Genomic DNA, 21,130 nt, shown 5'->3' on the forward strand with positions numbered 1-21,130 from the left:
CCCCTGCCACTCAGATATAGGACAGGAAGTAAAAGGTTTGGCTAGAAATCACCTGCTCACAGAACTCTTTTCTTCAGAAGAAAAACAAGCTATAAAATAAATCACTACCACCTCTCATTTCCTGTAATAAATTCTGAATAACTCTTTTCTAGGGACCTGTTGAGTCAGAGGTTCACACCTGATTAGGTAAGTCCTGGGTGTGGTCAGGGAAGAAATGATTTTTTTTTTTTTTTAGTTTCTGCACCCAGCATCAGCTATTTATATATCAGTGATGCAAGTCTCCATATGTAGAATTCTTGATATTGTTCAAAGTAGTTTCATACACATGCCCAAACAGGACTGACCAGGGTTAGCTGTCTAGAAAAGGAATGTGATGGAGCAGGTTCAAAGGATCCCCCAATGCTTGCACTGAAAAAAAAGCTTTCTCCAGGGTGGGAACACAGTAGGAAAGGAGAAGCAGGACCTCCCTGTTCTGACAGTGTTAGCACCGGATGGGACCAGTGGGAGAGAGACAACAGGTTGGAGAGTAGATTTGAGTCACTGGCATGTAAATTGGAATTAAAGAGCTGATAGTGGACAAGGTCACCCTGGGAGGGTGAGAGGAGGAGGGTGGACTGAGGATGGAGTCCCAACACCCAGACAGTGAGAGGAGGACAAGACCCCAGAGGAGGCCAGGAAGGGACGGCAGAGATTCTAGGAAGAAATGAGGGAGGGAGTTATGGAAGCCAAGGGAGTCGAGACTGAGGAGGGAGGGAAAAGAGAGAATCAGCTCCAGTATATGCAGCACAGACTTACTGCTGTAAGAATCAAAATGTGTCCATTGGATTTGGAGTGGGGCCAAGGGTGAGATGAGGGGAACAAAAGTGGAGACAGAAGGTGAATTTTCCAGGTGCCGAGAGGAACAAGAAATAAGGAGAGTGTGGCAGACATAGAGGTCACTAACTGTCTGCTCCTAGTCTCCTCCTTCTTCCAGCAGCCCCACGTGGTGACTGAGCAGGCCCGGGGCGGAAAGGCCTGGCTGTTTCAGCCTATTTTGGTTTGCTCTAATTGGGAATACCTGTTCCAAGCACTCCACCAAGTTATCTGAGGAAGCATTGCTGGGACCGAAGCTTGGTTTCTCTCCTCCCTCTGCCCTGTTCTGCTTTCACTGGTATTGTTCCTTAAATGACATCTTGCATCCCAAACTCCACCTTGGCTTCTGTTTCCGGAGAGTCCAACTGCCCACAGAGCATGATGGAAACAAGGGAAGGTAAAAGAAGAGAGTAAAAGCAAAAATGAAGGTTTCTTTTTTCCCCTTTCTGTTCACTTGTCTTAAGAGTAGGAAGGATCCAGGGGAGAAGAATTGCCTGAAGACGCTGGCAAGAGACAGGAGGGCTGACCGAGCAAGGTCTTGGGGAGAAGAGGGAGCATGGACTTTAAGGCTAAAAAGTGATTGGCCCAGAATAAGAGGGACATGTTGCCCAGTCCCTGAGACTGAGGCTGAGGACATGCTGATGAGTTGATGTTGAGCATTTGGGAGTTGGTCAAGGAACACACTGCCAATGACTTTCGTTTCAGCACTGGGTGATGACTCTGTACTGGAGAGATAAAAGGAGGAATCCTTGAGGTTAAAGTGGATGAGGTGCCTTCCCCCACAGTGAGAGAGGATCTGGGGGAGGCAGATTTTAGCACAGCTGTAAACAGAGGAAAAACCTTGGGCAAAACTCATTAAACAAGAGAATGGCATCTGGGACAGAGAGGAACGATCCACTTCATCCCATGAGAATCTGTTTGGCCTGTTCAGATGGATTTTGGGTACTGATTCTGAAGTCCAATGAGTTTTCTATGTCTTAAAACTCTGCTCCATCCACATATTTGCTAAACACACACTTTTGTGTTTTACATAACACACAAGACATGACACAAATATTGAACAGGGCAGGATTGTGGTGAGAACCTTCCAGCACCTTAGGTAGTGCTGTGTGTGCTCAGTCATATCTGACTCTTTGCGACCGCGTGGACTGTAGCCCTCCGGGTTCCTTTATCCAAGGAATTTTCCAGGCAAGAATACTGGAATGGGTTCCCATTTCCTTCTCCAGGGGATCTTTCGGACACAGGGATTGAACCCACATCTCTTGTCTCCTGCATTGGCAGGAAGGTTCTTTACCTTGGGTTACTATCACTTTATCAGCTCCAATTTCTCCTAACTGTACAATTGCCTATTCCAGAAGGATGTGATTTGAGATGTCATGAGATAACCTTAATCAAATGCAGACTGTGGTCTGTTATACTGCCCTCATTCTATCGGTCTATAATCCTGACAAGAGAACATGACGTGAGGAGAGTCTAGCATCACCTGCCCTCGCTGAGCCCCCATGAGGCCCTAGCAGCCTCCTTTGCTTCTCCTAAAGGCTCACAAAACATCTTTTTGTATCTTATTTGAGGATTTTTCCCTAAATGACTCAAAGGTCATTTTCAAGGTCACTTACGAGTAGTTTTTAACATTTATCTTCTTTTCCATCTTAGGAAATCAGTTGTATTCTCTGTAACCTCTCTCTGCCTGTCTGTGATTCCTCAAAGACTGTTGGCAGTGTGTTGGTGACACTCAGAGTTAATTCCTTTTTTTTTTTTTTTTTTGAGAGCTCTGGAGTGGAATCCATCCAGACTAGCAAGTTTGAACACATTTAGAACAGCTATGTTTTCTCTTACGTTCTTTCTTAGGTGTTTGTTTCTGAATCCTGCTTACCACGTTTTTCTACCCTCTTCTATTCTAACGCCATGCTTCTAACTGAGAAGCTGGATGCACTAAAAAGATTCTGCTCTTCCTCTATCATCTGGAAACGACACATTTGGCCAGCAAAGGGACTAACTCCTAGCATGTCCTTTTTCCCTTTGTTGGAACTAGCTTCCCCTCCTACCAAGAGCAAAATTCCTTATCATTTCCTGCAGTGATCTGGACACCATCAAGCTCAACACCCTGCCATTTAACAGAGTGAATGATAATTCTAACGGTAATATGGGAGGAAAGTAGAAGACAAAAGGGAATTACTCTAAAACGACGCATGCATACTTTTTTTTCCAGCAGCTGCAAAGGCCGTGCCCCAGCTCACTGTGTAGTTTCTAATTTATTTGGCCACCAGAGGGCAAACTGAGTGCATTTTTTTAAGGAAGGGGGAAGGCTGCCACCCGAAACAATCCCAACAAAACACTATTAGATAATCATTGCTGAAAATGTCCACAAGAAAGCATATTCCAAGTGTCTATTCTAAGTTGATATTTTGATTTTGATGGTTTCCTCTCCATGAGGACATCTTAACCTTAAAATTCCTAAGATGGGCCTCCTGAATTTTCTTCCCCTCCCATGTGTGTGTGTGCATGTGTGTGCGTGTGCGTGCATGTGCATGTGTGCACGCATGTGTGCATGTGTGTGTGTGTGCACATGCGTGTGTGTGTAGAAAGCCCCCTGAGAGCAAGAATGGGTTGCCTATACCGCATCCAACATGTACTTCCCATTGCTATAAACGCCTCATTATTGAGCCATTGAATCTCCAAGTGGGTGAAGAGATCAACGAGGAATTAGTGCTAATCTTAACATTATTGGACTAAAACATGAATCCCATCTGTGAAGAGAAGGCTGAGTCCTATGGGAGTCTGAGGACTTCCCTCAGTTGATCCCTGAGGGTTAGGCTGTCCCTGCTGGTTGCATCTGGGTATGACTTGGTGCTTGTGGGGTTTGGAGTCCGAGGTAAGGGGTGCCCGAGTCTGCTGTGGGTCTTTGAGGCTGAGGAGGTGGGAGGAGGAGGGGGAATGAGAGCGGTTATGACAAGAGGGAACTGAGAAAAGTAAAAACATGCAGGGTTTGTTTTGTGTTTCTGTACACTTTTGACCCTGGGGAATTTTAAAGGACTTTTTCTAATATTTATCTTAGATGGATGGCGTCATTCATTTGATACATATCCCAGGCACTATGTAGGGGTTGGGAATAAACAGTAAATGCTGCAGAGTTCCAAGCTTCAGGGAGTTTTTTTGTTGTTTTTTTTTCAGTTTGGCTGTGCTGAGCATCATGTGGAATCTTAGTTCCCCAACCAGGGATTGAACCCTGGGCCCCAGCAGTGAAAGCACCTAGTCCTAACCACTGGACTGCCAGGGAATTTCCCTTCAAGGAGCTTCCTAAGTTTGTTTTTAGCCCCATAAGGACAGCATGGAAATCCCAGGAGAGGTGCTTTGACACCCCAGGAAACATCCAGGGTCCAGATGTGTGGATGGAGACACAGCTCCCAGCAAAAGCAGATTTTCTTGAAAACTGCTGAATGTGAGGAATAAGTCAAAATGGCAAACCTTCAGGAAAATACCCTAAATCATTTCTTATATAAAGGAAAACATTGAGTGTTTGCTGAAGAAAGCAGCATAACCACGCTGCAAAAATGTAAATTGATCCCTGGTGATTGCTAAGATCTTGATGATCTGATAAAATGGCACAAAAGGCAGAGCAAACACACCCTTGTGTTAAAGCCAGAAATTTCATCTAAGTCAAAGATGTTACCAAAGACAACTGGAGGAAATCAAGTCTGTTACCGAGTATAAACAAGGTTCTACTGTACAGCACAGGGAGCTATGTCAATATCCTATGATAAACCATAATGGAAAAGAATATAAAAAAGAAAGGCTTAATAAACAAGAAGGTCAGACTGTGTAACACAGGGAACTCTAATCAATATCCTGTGATAAACCATAATGGAAACGAATATAAAAAAATGTCTATATGTGTATAACTGAGTCACTTTGCTGTACAACAGAGATTGACACCACATTGTAAATCAACTATACTTCAATTTAAGAAAAAAAGATCATCTCTGACTTCAAGCTCCTACTGTTCACGGCTCAACAGGCTAATACATCGCACTTTGCTGTGGGCCCATCACCACCATCCTCTCCAGAACTCTTTTCATCTCATATGACAGGCTCTGTACCCACGAAACAACTTCTCATTCCCCGTTTCCTCTAGCCCCTGGAAACCACCACCTTACTTTCTGTCTCTACAAATGTGACTACTTCTTGTAAGTGGAATCTTACAATGTTTGTCTTTTTGTGGCCAGTTTATTTCACTGAAAGTAATATCCTCAAGGTTCATCCACGTCATAGCATGTGTTAGGACTTCCATTTCTTTCTTCCTTTATTATTTTTAATTACTTATTTTGGCTGTGGCGGGTCTCCCCGCTACACCCAGGGGCTTTCTCTGGTTGTGTCCAGTGGGGGCTGCTCTCTAGTTGCAATGAGTGGGCTTCTCATTGTGGAGCTGCTTTTGTTGCCGAGCATGGGCTCTAGAGCACAGGCTCAGTAGTTGTTTTCTTTTAAAGTTGAGTAATATTCCATCATATGTGTAGACCATGTTTTGTTTACTCATTTATTCACTGATGGACACTTGGATTGCTTTCACCTTCCACCTTTTAGCTGTTGTGAATAGCGCTGCTATGAACGTGGGCATATAAATACCTCTTTGAAATTCTGCTTTTGGTTATTTTGGGCATGTCCCCAGAAGTGGAATTGCTGGATCATATGGTAATTCTGTTTTTAATTTCTTAAGGAACCACTACTCTGTTTTCCACAGCGGCTCCATGACTTTACATTCCTACCAACAGTGCATAAGTGTTTTAATTGCTTCGTATCCTCACAAACACTTGTTATTTTCTATTTTGATAGTAGCCATCCTAATGGTGAGGTGGCGTAAAACCTTCTTAAACACAGGTTTTCTGATAATTTTGATCTCCCAAACTCCTAACTTTGAATAAAGTCCTAAATTCCCTAATCACAATGTTTTTACCAAAGAATATTTTCAGGATACGATACCCCCATGGTTAGAGAAAGGATATTCTATGTCATTTGAACAGTCTTTACCCAATATAAAGGTAAAAATTTGAATTCTATTTTAATTTTCTTTCATTATGAATGAAGTTGAACTTTTCCCTGTAATTGCTAGTTATGATTTCTCTGCTGTGAATTGGGTCTGAATTTTTTACATGGTATAATATAAAGCAGAAATAACTACTGAATGTTTTCTGTGTGCCAGCTACTGTTCTAAGAATTTCTCATGTAGTAGCGCAGTTAATCCCGACCCACCATGAGGCAAGTACAACGATTAATGTCATTTTTATGGAGGAAACAGAAGAATGGAGAGGTCAGGGAACTTGTCCAAGGCCCTACCCAGGAAGCCTGGATTCAGAGTCTGTGCCCTTAGCTACAGAGTGGCCAATATTTTCCTAACCTGCTTGATTTTTTTTTCTATTAACTATAAAATTAAAAAATAATTATCAGCCTATTCCTTTCCTATTCCTATTCCTTGTTACCACTTTTTTGGGGCCATGCCCTTGGCAGTGAAAGCAGAGTCCTAACCACTGGACCACCAGGGAATTCTCAGTACATTTTTTTTTCTTTCAGCCAGTCTAGAACATTCTATCCTTTTCGGATAATAGAAAATTTTTTATATTAGATGTTTATATATGTATTAATACATATTTTCTATCCTTTCTTTTTCATTTTTATGCAGACTATTATGCAAACCATTTTTAAAGTCTTTAATTTGTTACAGTATTCTCTTTTAAGTTTTGGTTCTTTTTTGGCCTTGAAGCATGTGAGATCTCAGCTCCCCAACCAAGGTTCGAACTCCCACCCCTTGCATTGGAAGGTAAAGTCTTAACTGCTGGACTGCTGAGGAAGCCCCTGTATGTATTTTCCAAAGAATCTTCTCTCTGAAACCATTTATTGAATTACACTTTTTGTTCCATCGTTTTGTGATGGTACCTTTCTGCTGGTATTTATCTCCTAATCGCTGTTTGTTTAATAAACGTTGTATGTTCAATCATCTCTTTGAGGATCCTGAAGTCTCTTTCTGGTCATTCTGTTTTTTTCACTTCATCTGGCGTAACTCTGCCTCTGGAGTATTGATGCTGCTGGTTGCTTTTCTTAGTATTAGTTTCTGTGGATTGTGGAATTTTAGTTTCCAAGTCATTTCCAGGTTTTCCATCTTTCTTCTCCGGTTCCTCGCTCCTCCTTGTCCAGTGACTGAGCAGTTGCCCACCCCAGGGCCCTGTCCAGTGTGAAGTCTTCTATGGCAGCCAAGGCTCCTGCCCTGGCCTGACCTGCCGATGACTCAGGTCCAGCCCCGCGGCCGAAAGAGGCTGGGTTACAGCCGTGTGCAGCACTGTATGCTCTGTAGGGCACAGTCCCAGGCAAAGTCAGTAGCAACTTATTTCAATCTATTTTTTTTTTGGAGATGATGGGAAGAGACCAATCACAGTTCCTGAATTTTTGATATGAATTGACTACTCTGGTCCCCCAGCTCAAGTGGGCAATTCAGTTCTTTGTCATCACTTGACAGGACTTGAATTGCCAGCTGCCCTTGACTGTATCCAGACTCCAAAAAGTTACAGCATCAGCCTTGTTCATCTTTTGCACTTTTATATTCAATTCTGGGAATACCAGTGAGGATAGTCTCCCCTTGTTAAAAATGGATTTTTAATTTTATCTTACAGTTTATCGACCATTGCTTTGTACTGGAAGCCTTGGGTTCTCTATTCTGTCTCACTCGTGTGTCTGTGTCTTTATGTACAAGCATTTATTGTTGCTTTCTCTCTCTTATTTTTTCATTGTAGCTCTCTGCTATGAGTTAAGGAGCCTGTCTCACAAGTTCCTCCAATCATGTCCTGGCCGCTTTCTCCAGTCTGGATGAGGTAGGAAGCTTTACAGAAGTAATCTGACATGAGAGAGGAGGAAATGGTGCTGTCCCCCCACCCAATGTGAGGACGCATCACTGGAGCCCTGGGGTTGCTCTTCTGAAACAGCAGGAAGGTTTCTCCTTGGAAGTTCAATGCCAACATGTCACCAGGGGTCTCCAGCCAGGCTAGATCCAGCACCAGGGAGTATAGCAGAGTGAACATTGGTGGCTTAACGTGGTTCCTAGATGGACAACCGAAGTTTAGAATCTGAGGGATTCCTGCAGAAAATAATGGTGTATACAGCAGCCAGGATGTACCTGAGGCACTGTGCACCATGTCCTTAGGACCCCTCGAGTAAATCGTCCAACATTCCACACTGGAGGCAGGGCACATCCATGGCTCGGGTCCGTCCCCCTCTCCTGCTGCGCCAGAATATTTCTCATGCCATAGGCAAGGTGATTGAAACACAGAGCTGCATACAAAGTGGTGCCTCTTTTGCAGCAGAAACAGAACCAGATCTTCAGCTTGAGGGCCCTCATGGCTATGAATTCAGGGGCAGGGAGCAGCAGCCTCTGCTCCACCCAGAGGCCCTGGCTCCCTTTCTGCCACTTGGCCTACAATCAGGCCCAGTGGGGCTGACAGAGGTGCAGATACGGGGCAGGGTCCCCCAGTACGAGACACAGACTGTCTCTTGAGATGCCTGTGCAAGTCTGCCCCAGAAACACGTTCTTCCTGGAACTGGGTGTCATCTCAGGACAGAGAATATCAGGAGTCATAACTTGGCCTTGTGGCTAGTCTGCAGGTTGCTGGGCTTGGGCTTTGGGCCTGAGCCAGGACTTGCAGCGGGGAACCTCTGGGAGGGCCACCAGAGGGAGCCCTTTCCACATCTTAGATGTGCTGGTGCGCGCACCTGAGTTTCTACATGATGACTATATTGAATCGTGCCTCCATTTTCCTAATTTGTATAGTCAAGCTCGTCTCTTGCCACGGTTCAGGTTCTAACTTACTTCGATGTAGTTATATAATGTTGAAATCACACATCACAGTGTGGGCTTGGAGAGAAACAAGAGGGGTTGCATGTGCCTTCACTCCCCAAATGCCACCCCCCGCCCCACCGCCCCCTGTCCACCTCACCTGGCAACCAAGGTCTTGAGGTCATCCTGAAGCTATAGTGGCCCCAGCAGCAGATGGAGAGGGACATCAGTGTAGGGAGGGCGCCTAGATTTGCTGCACGACCCTCCAGCAGACAGCTTTGCTAGGATGGAGAGCCCTGGCTGCTGGCAAATCCTTCCTGCTCTTTTTGGATGCTCTAGAGGCTGCAGGTGGGGCCACGAGTGGTTCGAGGAGGCTCAGGGAAGAATCTGCCTGGGTGAGAATAGAGTGTGGCTGTATCTGAGGAGGGCAGTGGCTGAGCCAGCTTCAGGTGTATAGGAGGGTCACTGGGGAGGGAGCTGAAAAGAAGGGCTCTGCAGGGCAAGATGGGACCTTTCCAACATGAACATCACAATGGGATTCTGGCTCCCTGTAAAGCACCTCACACTCCCTGGCTGGGTCACAACACTGAAGGGTGGTGCTGTTAGAAGCCATCGAGTAAGTCTAAAGGAATTTCAGGGTTTTGGGGGCCTTATTATTCTCTGGTGCAGGCTGAGAAAAGGCCAGGCCCTTCTAGAAAAAGAACCATGTCCAACATAGTCCTGCCCATGTTGTAGGTAAGAGATGGTAGGAGGAGGGAGAGATTGAGATGGAGAGAGGAGGCAGAAGGTAGGGCCTGCTGATCCTCTCTGGCTCCTATGTTTCAAACACTAGTCCCCCTGAGGGAAATGAATGGATTCAGGACATAAGCCCAGCACTCAGAGACTAAGAGCCACCCGCCCCCCCACTCCCAAAGGGAAGGGATTCCCTTGGAGTGAGAGTGAGGGGATTCTATGAGGCTGTGGACATTGTGGGTCCTAGAGGATGAGGGTCTTTGGGCTGAGCCCTGGGAAAGGGGCAGAGATGGCAGAAAGGTCTGTAACAGCAGGGAGACCTCAGTCTGGCTTCTTGGAGCCTGCAGTCGCTGAGGAGGAAGCAGCATGTGGAGCTGCCCACAGGGCAGAACCTCAGCTGCCTCACAGCAGAGCCCTTGGCCCCAGCTAGAGGCAGGAGACCGGCTCCCCACACAAGAGTGCCGTGTCCCCCAGGGAGCATGGAAAGGAAAGTTGTAGCAGATTTGTGCAGTGGATACTTCTCAGTGAAGACAACATATCATCCTATAGCCCCATGTGACAAAGCAGTGAATCTGCAGACAAAAAATCAAATGGAAGAAGCCAGATCCGAAAGGGCACATAGTGTATGATTCGATTTATAAAAAGCTCAAGTCCAGACGAAATTGTAGAGACCAGAAGAATGGTTACCCTTGGGGAGGGGAGTGACTAAAAGGAGGCCTGAGGGAGGCCCCTGGCATTTGGGGAATGTTCTATTCCTTAGTCTAGGTGCTGGTTGCATAGATGTGCTTGCTCGGTGTGTGAAAGTTCACTGGGATTTGTGTGCCTTTCTATACAGATGTTATATTTGTGTAAAACATTTTTTTTTTTAATTTAACTGCAAAAACATGAGACTCCAGAATGGAATGAGGAGGTAGGAACACTTTTCTATTATTTCAGTACCCATTGTGCTCCAAGCCCTCTTCACAGGATCTTTGCTCCCATCTTATCAAGAGGAGGGGAGGCAGCACAGAATTTAAATCGTGAAGGACTTTTACTTTTCATTTTTGACATCTTCTGTGAATCAATATATATATATATTTGACCAACTGTTTAATGGCATCCTGAATTGATCTCATGCATTTTTCAGCTCCTGAGAAAACTAAAATGGATAAAATGGGGTTTTTGTTATTGTGAGCCTGCAATTTGCTTCCTCCTTCATAAAATACTAGCTGGACATCCAGTATATGAGCATCAGCATCTGTAAATCCAGCAGCATGACCGGTGGGCTACTCACATCAAGCAGGCAGACACTGTTGATTAAGCTGGAGGTCTCCTTGATATCATTTCCTGGTCTCCTGGTATCGTCTTCAACTCCCCCAGTTTCATTGCTGCAGGCAAGTCTTAACTCACCTGGATTCACCTGGAGGAAGGGGACTAATTCTATCCACTGCTGGCAATTAAAGATGGCCACAAATGCTTTTGGCCACTTCTCCCATTGAGAAATGGGGTCTTCTTGAATCTGAGTGGGTTCTAGGACTTTTTGACCAACAGAAGTTGGTGGAGGCGATGCTGAGCCACTTTCTAGACCTAGGCAACCTCCATTTCTGGTCTCTTGGAACACTCTCTGGGAGCCCAAGCCACCATGCAGGAAGTTCAGACTCCCTGAGGCTGCATGCTGGAGCAGCCATGCCCAGCACCATGGTCACACCAGAAGAGCTCAGTTGTCCCCTCAAGGGGACAGAACTGTGAGGGAAGCTGTCTTGAACACTTTGGACTGGGCCATCTGCCAACTGAGAGTGATCCCAGTCCACATTGATAGGAGTAGAATTGCTGAAATGACAGGTAAAATCATGAGCGAGGCTGTTTTAAGTCACTAGGTTTGGAGCAGTTATGCAACAATAGGTAGCTGAAACATCTGAATTGCTATCTGGACCAGACCTTCCACGTCCTTGGTTCTGTAAGAATCCATCTCCTTGACTCACTTTGCCAATGTGGATACTACAGAACTTGCCAACCCTTCATTCCATTAGAATTCTTTTTGTTGCCAGGCTTGTGGCAGAATAATTTATTGTGAAATTATTTTTTGTTCTGTTCTTATTGCGCTATGTATGTTTCCCCCACTGAGAAAGTTATGAAGCTTTTGCTCTCAATTCTGAGCCTCTGTTTTGGGTAGAGAGAGTGGGTGGGTGTTGGCATTTGGATTATGTGCAAACACCTAGGCTGAGAGAGACAGAAGTGGGCTGTGGGTATGTGCTGAGCAGCAGAGGCTGAGAATCTCTGGGATCTGGAAGAGTGGTGCCCTCCCCGAAATGAGTAGTGGAGTCCTAGATCCCTAATTGTGCCCAGAGCACACCCAGACTGGACCATAGCTGGGGAATGCTCAGAGAGGACAGAAATGGTTTCTCCCAGGCTGGAGCACAGAGGCCAGGGTCCCCAGGGGAGACTCTGCAGTCAGTGATACGGGCATCTGTAAGGGGCAATGCTGGGCCTGACACAGGGGGCTCCAGGGTTGACAGCAACCTCTGAAATCAGAGAGAACAACAGAAACAATGGCTGCTGCTATGGACTGAATGTTTGTGTCATCCCCAGAGTCCTGTGTTAAAGCCCTATCCCCAGTGTGATGGTGTTGTAATGGGTGGGAGGTAATCAGGTCTAGATGAGGTCATGAGGGTGGAGCCCATATAAAAAGAGGAAGCTATCAGAGCACGCCTCCCCTTAACACCATGTCATGTGAGGACACAGTGAGAACGTGGCCATCTGCAAACCAGGAAGAGAACTCTTACCAGACACTGAAGCTTCCAGCACCTGGACTCCCAGCCTCTAGAACTGTGAGAAAGAGACGAGTGTTCTTTAAGCCACCTTGTCTGTGGTATTTTGTTGCAGCAGCCTGAGCTGCCAGCTACCCCAGTTAGCAAGTCCAGGGACTTGCTCTCAGCTCTTCTGGCACTGCTTAAACCCCTGATGTTTTACAGTCTCCTGAAGGGAGGAGGGAGCCCCACTAATGACTAGGGTTGAATTTCCTTGCAGTCTGGCAGTTTGGGACACAGAACAGATTCCATTTAATTGAGAAAAAAATGAGGAATGTGATATTTCATGCACACTTTGTAACCAAAAATGATAAATGTAACATGCTTCTCAAGCCATCTGGAACATTTCATGGCTTTTCCTTTATTGCATTGAGGGCTCCTCTGGCCATTGAATTCTTGGTATTTTCCTTGGCAGGATTTTCGTGAAACATCTCCAAGATTTGGATTTATTTAATTATTTAAATAAAAAGGGCATGGAAACAGAGGAGGGCTTGCTCAGAAAAGTAAAACCCAAATATTTTTGATGCATGTCCTTTGCTTTTCACTTACTGAACATCTGGTCTCTGGATTCTTTGATTTTAACAAATCATGTATGGAGTTTTTACATTTCCAATCTTTTAAAGAGATTACATTTATGTAGTTTAAAATGAAACACATATCAAAAGGTACATGAGAAACATCACTCCCATTTAGGTCCTTCTCTCTATTTTCTGTCACTTTGCCCCGTAAGTAACCATTTTTAATATAATAGTGACTTTTTTACCCTTCCAAAGTTTCTTTGTGCAAATGCACTTTTTTTCTTTCTTCCTTTTTTAAATACTTGTTTTTGGCTGTGCTGGGGCTTTGTTGCTGCCCAGGCTTTTCTCTAGGGGCTACTCTAGTTGTGGTGTGTGGGCTTCTCATAGCGGTGGCTTCTCTTGCTGTGGAGCAGACTCTAGGGTGTGCGGGCTTCAATACTTGTGGCCTACTGGTTCAGCAGTTGTGGCTCACGGGCTCTAGAGCACAGGCTCAGTAGTTGTGGAGCACAGGCTCTGAAGCACGTGGGATCCTCCCGGACCAGGGATCAAACCTGTGTCTCCTACACTGGAAGAAAGATTGTTTACCACTGAGCCACCAAGAAAGCCCTGTTTTATTCTTTCTTACACAAAAAAGCATATTATATATAGCCTGCTCCTTCTTTTTTAAAAATTTAACTACTTCCTCTGGGTATCTTTCCATGTCAGAGCACATAAAACTCTTCCTCTGGTTTTTGGACACTATTCCATCGGTGTCCCCAACCTTAGCTCAAACAGTAAAGAATCTGCCTGCAATGCAGGAGACCCCAGGTTCAATCCCTGGGTTGGGAAGATCCCCTGGAGAAGGAAGTGGCAACCCACTCCAGTACTCTTACCTGGAGAATCCCATGGACAGAGTAGCCTGGTGGGCTACAGTAGTCTATGAAGTCGAAAAGAGTCGGATACAACTGAAGTGACTTAGCACACACATAGGCTGTATAGTAATACAGCTGGCCCTCCATAACTTCAGTTTCTGCATCCACAGATTCAACCAACTGTGGATCACATGATATGTCTACCCCCAGAGGTTGGTTGAATCTGTGGATGTAGAACTGGCAAATACAGACAGCTGGCTACAGGACTTAAGCCTCATCAGATTTTGGGACCCCTTGTGGGTACTAGAACCAATGCCCCGCAGCTACTGTGGTATGACTCCATTATAAAATAGAGATGAGAGATGCTGACATATTTTGAGAAGTCTATCACAAAAACTTGAATGTTTAGCAAATGCATTATGAAAAGAAATCAATCAAGTGCAAGTGGTTGAAGCATAGGATCCAAGCTTTCAGTTATTGTAAGAATTGAAACTGGATGTAATAAAAGTCCAGCCATTGTAAGGGAACTAGTATTCCAAAAGATGAGGGAAGCTGAGGACTATGTCAAGATACAAACATGAAAGAATGTCACAGTTTACTTATTCTTTGCCTTCTCTTAGGGATGGAACAAGATTAAAGATTAACCCAGAAAGCGTATAATAGAGTTGGCTTCCTCCCTTATACAATTCCACATTTTCATTTTCCACGTTAACATTCATATGGAATTGATTTTGAGTATAGAGAGAAAATCCTAATTGTTAATGTATTTCATATGGTTAGAAACAAAATACCATTTATGTAATATAATAAAATTGTCTTTTCCCACTAGTTTGAAATGTATATTTTACCATATACCTGTTGACCTAAAACAAATAAACTGCCAATTACTTCCCTAGCAAAGGTAAGTTTACTCTGGATCAGCAAAAAATAGCAATTCAGAGCCTGTAACCACAGCAAGCCGAATGCAAGTCCTTGAGCAGGAAGGAGAGGAAAACTCTTTTAAAAGGGGAAAAGGAAGTTGGGGGCTGTAGTAAATAGAGAGTCCACTGGAGAAATTGAGAGTTCAGAGTTTAGTGGCTTTTGACATTGGCTGAGTTGTGACAGCCTCTCATTGGCTGAACTCTTGCCAGGAAGAAGAGGAAGTCTTTCTTCTTCCTGTTGGGTTTTGCTATTGTCATGGGGTATGAGAGCTCCCCCTTCTGGCCTCTTGACTATTTTAACTGAGGTTTCCATTTATAAATTTTTATATATCAAATTCTACTTTTAAAAATTTTAATTAATTAATTTATTTATTGACCGCACTGGGTCTTCATTGCTGCACAGGCCTACTCTAGTTGCCCTGAGTGGGGCCTACTCTCTAATTGCGTTGTGCGGGCTTTTCACTGCGATGACTTCTCTTGCTGGGAAGCAAAGGCTCTAGGGTGTGTAGGTTCAGGAGTTGTGTCTTGCTGGCTCTAGAGCACAGGCTCGGTGATTGTGTCACATGGACTTAGTTGCCCTGCAGCATATAGGATCTTCCCAGACCAGGAATTGAACCTGTGTCCCCTGCATTGCAGGGTGGATTCTTAACCATTGGGCAACCAGGGAAGTCCCAATATACCAAATTTTTACATACAACTTAGATCTCTTTGTGGGCTTTAGTCAGCTTCATTGGTTAAGCGGTTTAGTACCAACAAGACTTGATTTTAACTATCAGGTCTTTCCAGTGTATTTTAACATCTAGTGAATGACACCCTTTCATTTCTTCTTTTTTTTTTCCTCAAAATCTCTTGAAAATTTATTACATTAAAAGTCCTCTTACTATTGTAGTTATCTTATATTCAAAGATAACTTGGGGGAAATTGATGTATTTACAACATTGAGGATTCACATTCAAGTACTTGGGGTATTCATATTAATGTTTATGGTCCTTCAAAAATATTTAACCTTCTTTCCAGGGATGTGAATGGCTGCCTTTATCTTGAGTATGTTTCTTACGTATTTTATATATCACTACTGTGAATAAGAATTTTCTGAATTATATTTTCCAACAGGTTGTTGCTGATAGAAAATCTATTGCTTTTATATATTATTTTGCAATTGTCCACATATCTGCATTTAGTTTTACAGTTGATACTCTTCGATTTTCTAGGCATATAATCAAGGCTGTAAGTAAGAATACTTTGATTTTTTCATCCTTTCCTGTATAACCAATATACATTCAAGTTCTTTAATTTTATATTATCTTATTGTTTTGGACATGTTTGTCTAGGAAATGTAAATAATAGTTAATGATAGTGGCTATAGTGGGAAATTTATGTAATCGTAGGAATGTTTCAGTATATATTATCTGGGTTGTTTGATTCTTTAGCATGATTTTTTAAAATGTCTTTTTATTTATAGGTTCCAAGAATTTTTTTTTGTATACTTATAATATTGTTCAGTTTTATTAGCTATCAATAATCTAGATGATCCTGTGGTTTATCTCCTTTGGCTTACAGATATGATAAATTTGTATATATTTTAAAATATTAAGCTATCTTTGCATTTTTGGTTAAAATAATCTCATACTAAAATTTCATCTTCTGGATCGAGACTCTGGAAACCTTAAAATTTCTTCCAGAAATTCTATATATCCAGTCAGCTCTCAGAAAACCTCCTATGACTAACCTCTCAGAAAGAAGATGTATTTCCCCTTTGTTCTTCGTCCAATATCAAAGGAAATCTCCAAATTCCAAGTAGGTCAGGCTACTTATACAAATCAATTCTGATAAAATCATCATACAACAAACAACTGTTGTTTGCTAAGTGATTACTTGGTGCTAGGCACTGGATTAAGATAAATATTATTTTATCTAAGACTTAAAATTGCCCTTAGTTTCTCATCAAACGTATACTATAGTTGAGACGGTAGGGAAGGGGGCGGGGCACAACCTTTAAAAGAATGCCATAGCCACTAAGGCTATGACAGAATCTGGTTAGAACCTGTTAGGACCAAGATGGCGGCAAGATTCAACTTACGGTAGACCTTGAGCTTCATTACATGCTCATTGTAAAACAGGGTTCTTCCCTATCCCAGCCCCCACCCCGTGTCCTCAGTCTGCCTTTTGTTAAACTTTAGCCAAAGAATAAGTTTAATCAGAGAAGTAAGAAAGCAAAGCAAAGTAGTCAAACTGGACAAAGCAATAACAGTTTAGTCATTAAGCAAAGTCAAGGATCTTTAGTTTCTCCTCAAGGACAGGCATCTGCCTGCCGCCTTCCCCCCTCCCCCCTCCCCCCATTGCTGGCCTCCAAAATAAAGCAAACTTCCCACCAACCTTGCCTCTCTAGTGTTGTCTTTAGGGAGACGAGCAGCCTGGCTGAAGCCTACTTTCAGTAACACAATGACACCCACAGTTGCCATGACAGTTCCGAGGCTGATCATCAAAAGCCGAGTGGGCTTGAGACTTTCTGCCTCTTCCCTTAAAACAATTGAAATAATCCTTCCACTTATTAGCCAATGAAATTATCCAGCCCATAAAAACTAACCACCCCGTATTTAGAGGCCACGTGTACCTTCTGAGACGGACCACTCTCTATCGACTGTGCATCTCTGCTCTCACTTTTCTATGGCTCTGATCTTGAATTCTTTCCTGCTCGAAGCCAAGGACCCTCACTTGGTGGCCCATCCCAGGAACTCACCGGAGACCTGGGACATGACCATCCTCTTGTGCCCCATTTTCCTGCAACCCCTTTATAAAAAATATTACTAAATCTACTTACCTATCATTTTGGCTGTCACTGGATTCCTTCTGTGCTGAAGGAATATAAAACATAAAGAACCTGAGCTTCATTAAGTCCTGAGACGAGCCATGTTAAAAAAAAAAACACTCTGCTTTTGATGATAATTTTCAAACCTACACAAAAATAGTAAGAGCACAGTGAGTCTCTTATCCTTCCCAAAGCTTCAACAACTGTCAAAATTTGGTCATACTCACTTAATCTACCCATACTACTTCCCCTCACCCCAACCCCACCCAGGGATCTTTTAAAACAAATTCCAAACGTCATAACATTTCATATATAAATTCTTCAACATTATGCCCAACTTGTATTGCGTCCCTAGAAGCTGACAGCATCATGCCAAACCAAAATTCTTTATAAGAGATTCTGTAAAGGTTTGTAACAATGCAATCCAAATTCATAGTGCAATGAACATCTGTAATTGCACAGTCCACAGAACTGGAGGAACTGTGTACTCTTTGAGGAACCCTACATGAATTTTGTTTCCCTTAACTGAGTTTTTGATAAGAACTGGAGGGAGGGAGTGATGTTCAAGGTTATATACTCCAGCAAAAACTTAACAATGCACCGCAACTACCGAGACCTCATGCCACAACTACCGAAGCCCGCGCGCTCTAGAGCCCGTGCTCTGCAACGAGAGAAGCCATCACAATGAGAAGCAGGATTTTCTCAATCACTGGGAGTTGTTCATGGCATTGTTATACTTTGCCAGGAAAAGGCAAGCCTGACCACAGCAGGAATTAGACGGTGGGTCCAGTGCTCCCCTAGGGGGCCTGGCGCCCCACTAGCAGTGGCGGACTTTACAGTCACTGCCTGCATGTCACTATGAGGCACTGGGTCCTCGGCTTTACAAAACACTCCTGGCTCAAGTTCCTGGCCACTCTTGCAAATGTTTTAGGCTTCCTCTTTTCGTTCTCTCTTCTTTGGCGTCACTAATCATAGGAGTGGGTCTTGCCCACTGTTCCTGATTTGAGGGGGTGAGCCAGAACTGCCATCTTTTCATGGGTGGGTCCCTTCTTTTATTCTTTTTGGCTGTTCAGCTTGTAGAATCTCAGTTCTCTTGCCAGAGATTGAGCTCGGGCAAATGGCACTAAAAGCCTGGAATCCTAATCACCAGGCCACCAGGGAACTTTTCAAGGGTTCCTTTTTCCCTCTCTCTGTCAAGAGGTCTCTAACACCTACACATGATGTTCTCCTTTCCATTCCAACATTTTCTGTGAAATTTACTGGCATGCTTTTGGAGCTGTCCACAATTCTAAACCTTGTGTCGGTGCCACCCCAAGCATCCTGCCCCTGAGCCCACAGATACTGTTGGTGCAGCACCAATAAGCTTTGTATCAGTCCCCTTCTCTTTCTCCTATGACTGTGCTACTCCTCCAGTGTCTTAGAGGAAAGTTCTAGCCAGAATATTAAATGCTTTATTCTCTAGACTGGCATACTACAACCAGAAATCATTTTTGGTCCAAAGGCTTTGGATTTTTGGTGACTCGTGATAACCATTTACATTGTTACAACTATACACTAGGTAAGAAAAATCATGGGGCATAAAGGTGGAGACCATCAGCTACACAACAAACTCCTCTCTTCGTGGGGTATACAGACTACATTTCCCAGACACCCTTCCAAACAGGTTTGTTACATGATCAAGATATCACCAATGGAGACTAAGTTATCTCCAATGGAATGTGAGCAGAAGTGTACATACCAACCTCCAGGCCTGCTCTGTTAAAAAATCTCCCACATTCTCCTCCTTTCTCTTCCCCCTATGGCTGACTGGGAGCTTGACACCAAGGTGACCGTAAGTTGAAATTGGCAGAGCCACTATCAGTCCAAGTGCCTGATAGACCATGAGGAGGGCAGCTGCTCTTGGACTGCAAACCTTCTCAAGACTGTTATATAATAAAAACTTGTATTATATTAAGTGCCTTTTTTTTTTTTAAATACCACAGCCTAGTCTATTCTAACTAATAGAAGGGAGAATGACAAACTATTTTATTTTCATTTTTCTTTGTCCCTTTAAACCCATTTGGGGAGACTCATTCTACTTCTGCTCCTTGATGGACATTTAAAACAGGTTCCAGGCTTCCCTGGTGGTCTAGTGGTTAAGAATCTGCCTGTCAATGCAGGGGACACCGGTTTGATCCCTGGTCCAGGAAGATCCCACAGGCTGTGGAGTAACTAAGCCCATGTGCCACAACTACTGAAGCCTGAGCGCCTAGAGCCTGTGCTTTCCAACAAGAGAAGCCACCACAGTGAGAAGCCTGTGCCTTTTAACTAGAGAGCAATCCCGCTTGCTGCAACTAGAGAAAGCCTGTGGACAGCACCAAACACCCAGCACAGCCAAAAAAAAAAAAATCTTAAAAAAGAAACAGATTCCACATATGTAATCAAAGGTCACTTGGTTTAATTTCCCCCAAAATCCAGTAATTAAATGGCCTGGTTTCACATAATAGTAAAAACTTCAAACTTTGTTTAAATTCAAGGCTTCTTCCTCTCTTTGTGCCACAAACAGACCAGCTGCTGTCACCTGGAACTGAAGTGTGTGGTGATCTCTCGTTTCCTGTTTCTTGCTTTGCGGCAGAAACTGCTATTGTCCCTCAATGTGCATTCACTTCTTCTTCCTTACTACTAAGACTCCCAAATTTTGGTGGACTTGTAGCCACCCTGAATAAAGACTACATTTCCCAGCACCCCTTGAAGCTAGGCGTGACCGCGTGACTAACTTCTGGGCAAAAGGGTCTGAGTAAAGTGAGTGATGGGAAGAACCCCTGGAGGAGGGCATGGCAACCCACTCCAGTATTCTTGCCTGGGGAATCCCCATGGACAGAGGAGCCTGGTGGGCTACAGTGCATGGGGTCGCAGAGTCAGATATGACTGAGTGACCAAGCACATAAGCACATAAACTGCGTGAGGAACTTTTTGGTAATGCTTTGACCTGCGGTGGGGGTGGTCCTCCCCTTCCTCTTTCCCTCTTCCCACTGGCTGGGACAAGGACCCAGCAGATGTGGTGATGGGTCATTTAAACCTTTCAGGTAAGAATAGCATTCTAGCGAATGGCAGAAGGATCCACTGTCCTCAACCTGGTGCAGCCCAGGAGTCCTCATGTCAGAAACATTCCATGAAAAATACTTCAACTTTTATCTCTAACACAAGCTTTTGCCCCCAGCAGCTGCACTTGTATATGAACTATTCAGTTCATCCTGGATGCATGCTTCTGTCTTTCCTGCATCATCTTGCTAGCTTACCTTGGACCCCAACAGGGTTGAGTGTGAGGGGGGGCTGAAAGGGACCAGGAGGGGACTTATTTGACTAGAACTCCCGTGAGATGGCCTAAGTTTTTAGGCAAAGCTGATCCTTCCTTTCATCAGGCACTTCTGTGGATTCTTTCAGAGACAACTCCTTCCCTGTGCTAGGATTTCTCACTCCGGTGATTGTTCAATGTGGGCAAGTGCCCTGCTCAGGCTAGTAAACTATATTTCTTTCTCCAGTCTCTAGGAGTTGGGCAGAACTCCATCAGTTCATTTCAGTTCAGTCGCTCAGTCGTGTCCAACTCTTTGCAACCCCGTGAATGGCAGCACGCCAGGCCTCCCTGTCCATCACCAACTCCCGGAATCTAACCAAACTCATGTCCATCGAGTCAGTGATGCCATCCAACCATCTCATCCTCTGTCATCCCCTTCTCCTCCTGCCCCCAATCCTTCCCAGCACTAGGGTCTTTTCCAATGAGTCAACTCTTCGCATGAGGTGGCCAAAGTATTGGAGTTTCAGTTTCAACATCAGTCCTTCCAATGATCACCCAGGACTGATCTCCTTTAG

Source organism: Bos mutus, chromosome 23 (assembly GCF_027580195.1).
Source record: "Bos mutus isolate GX-2022 chromosome 23, NWIPB_WYAK_1.1, whole genome shotgun sequence".
NCBI classification, from domain to species: domain Eukaryota; kingdom Metazoa; phylum Chordata; class Mammalia; order Artiodactyla; family Bovidae; genus Bos; species Bos mutus.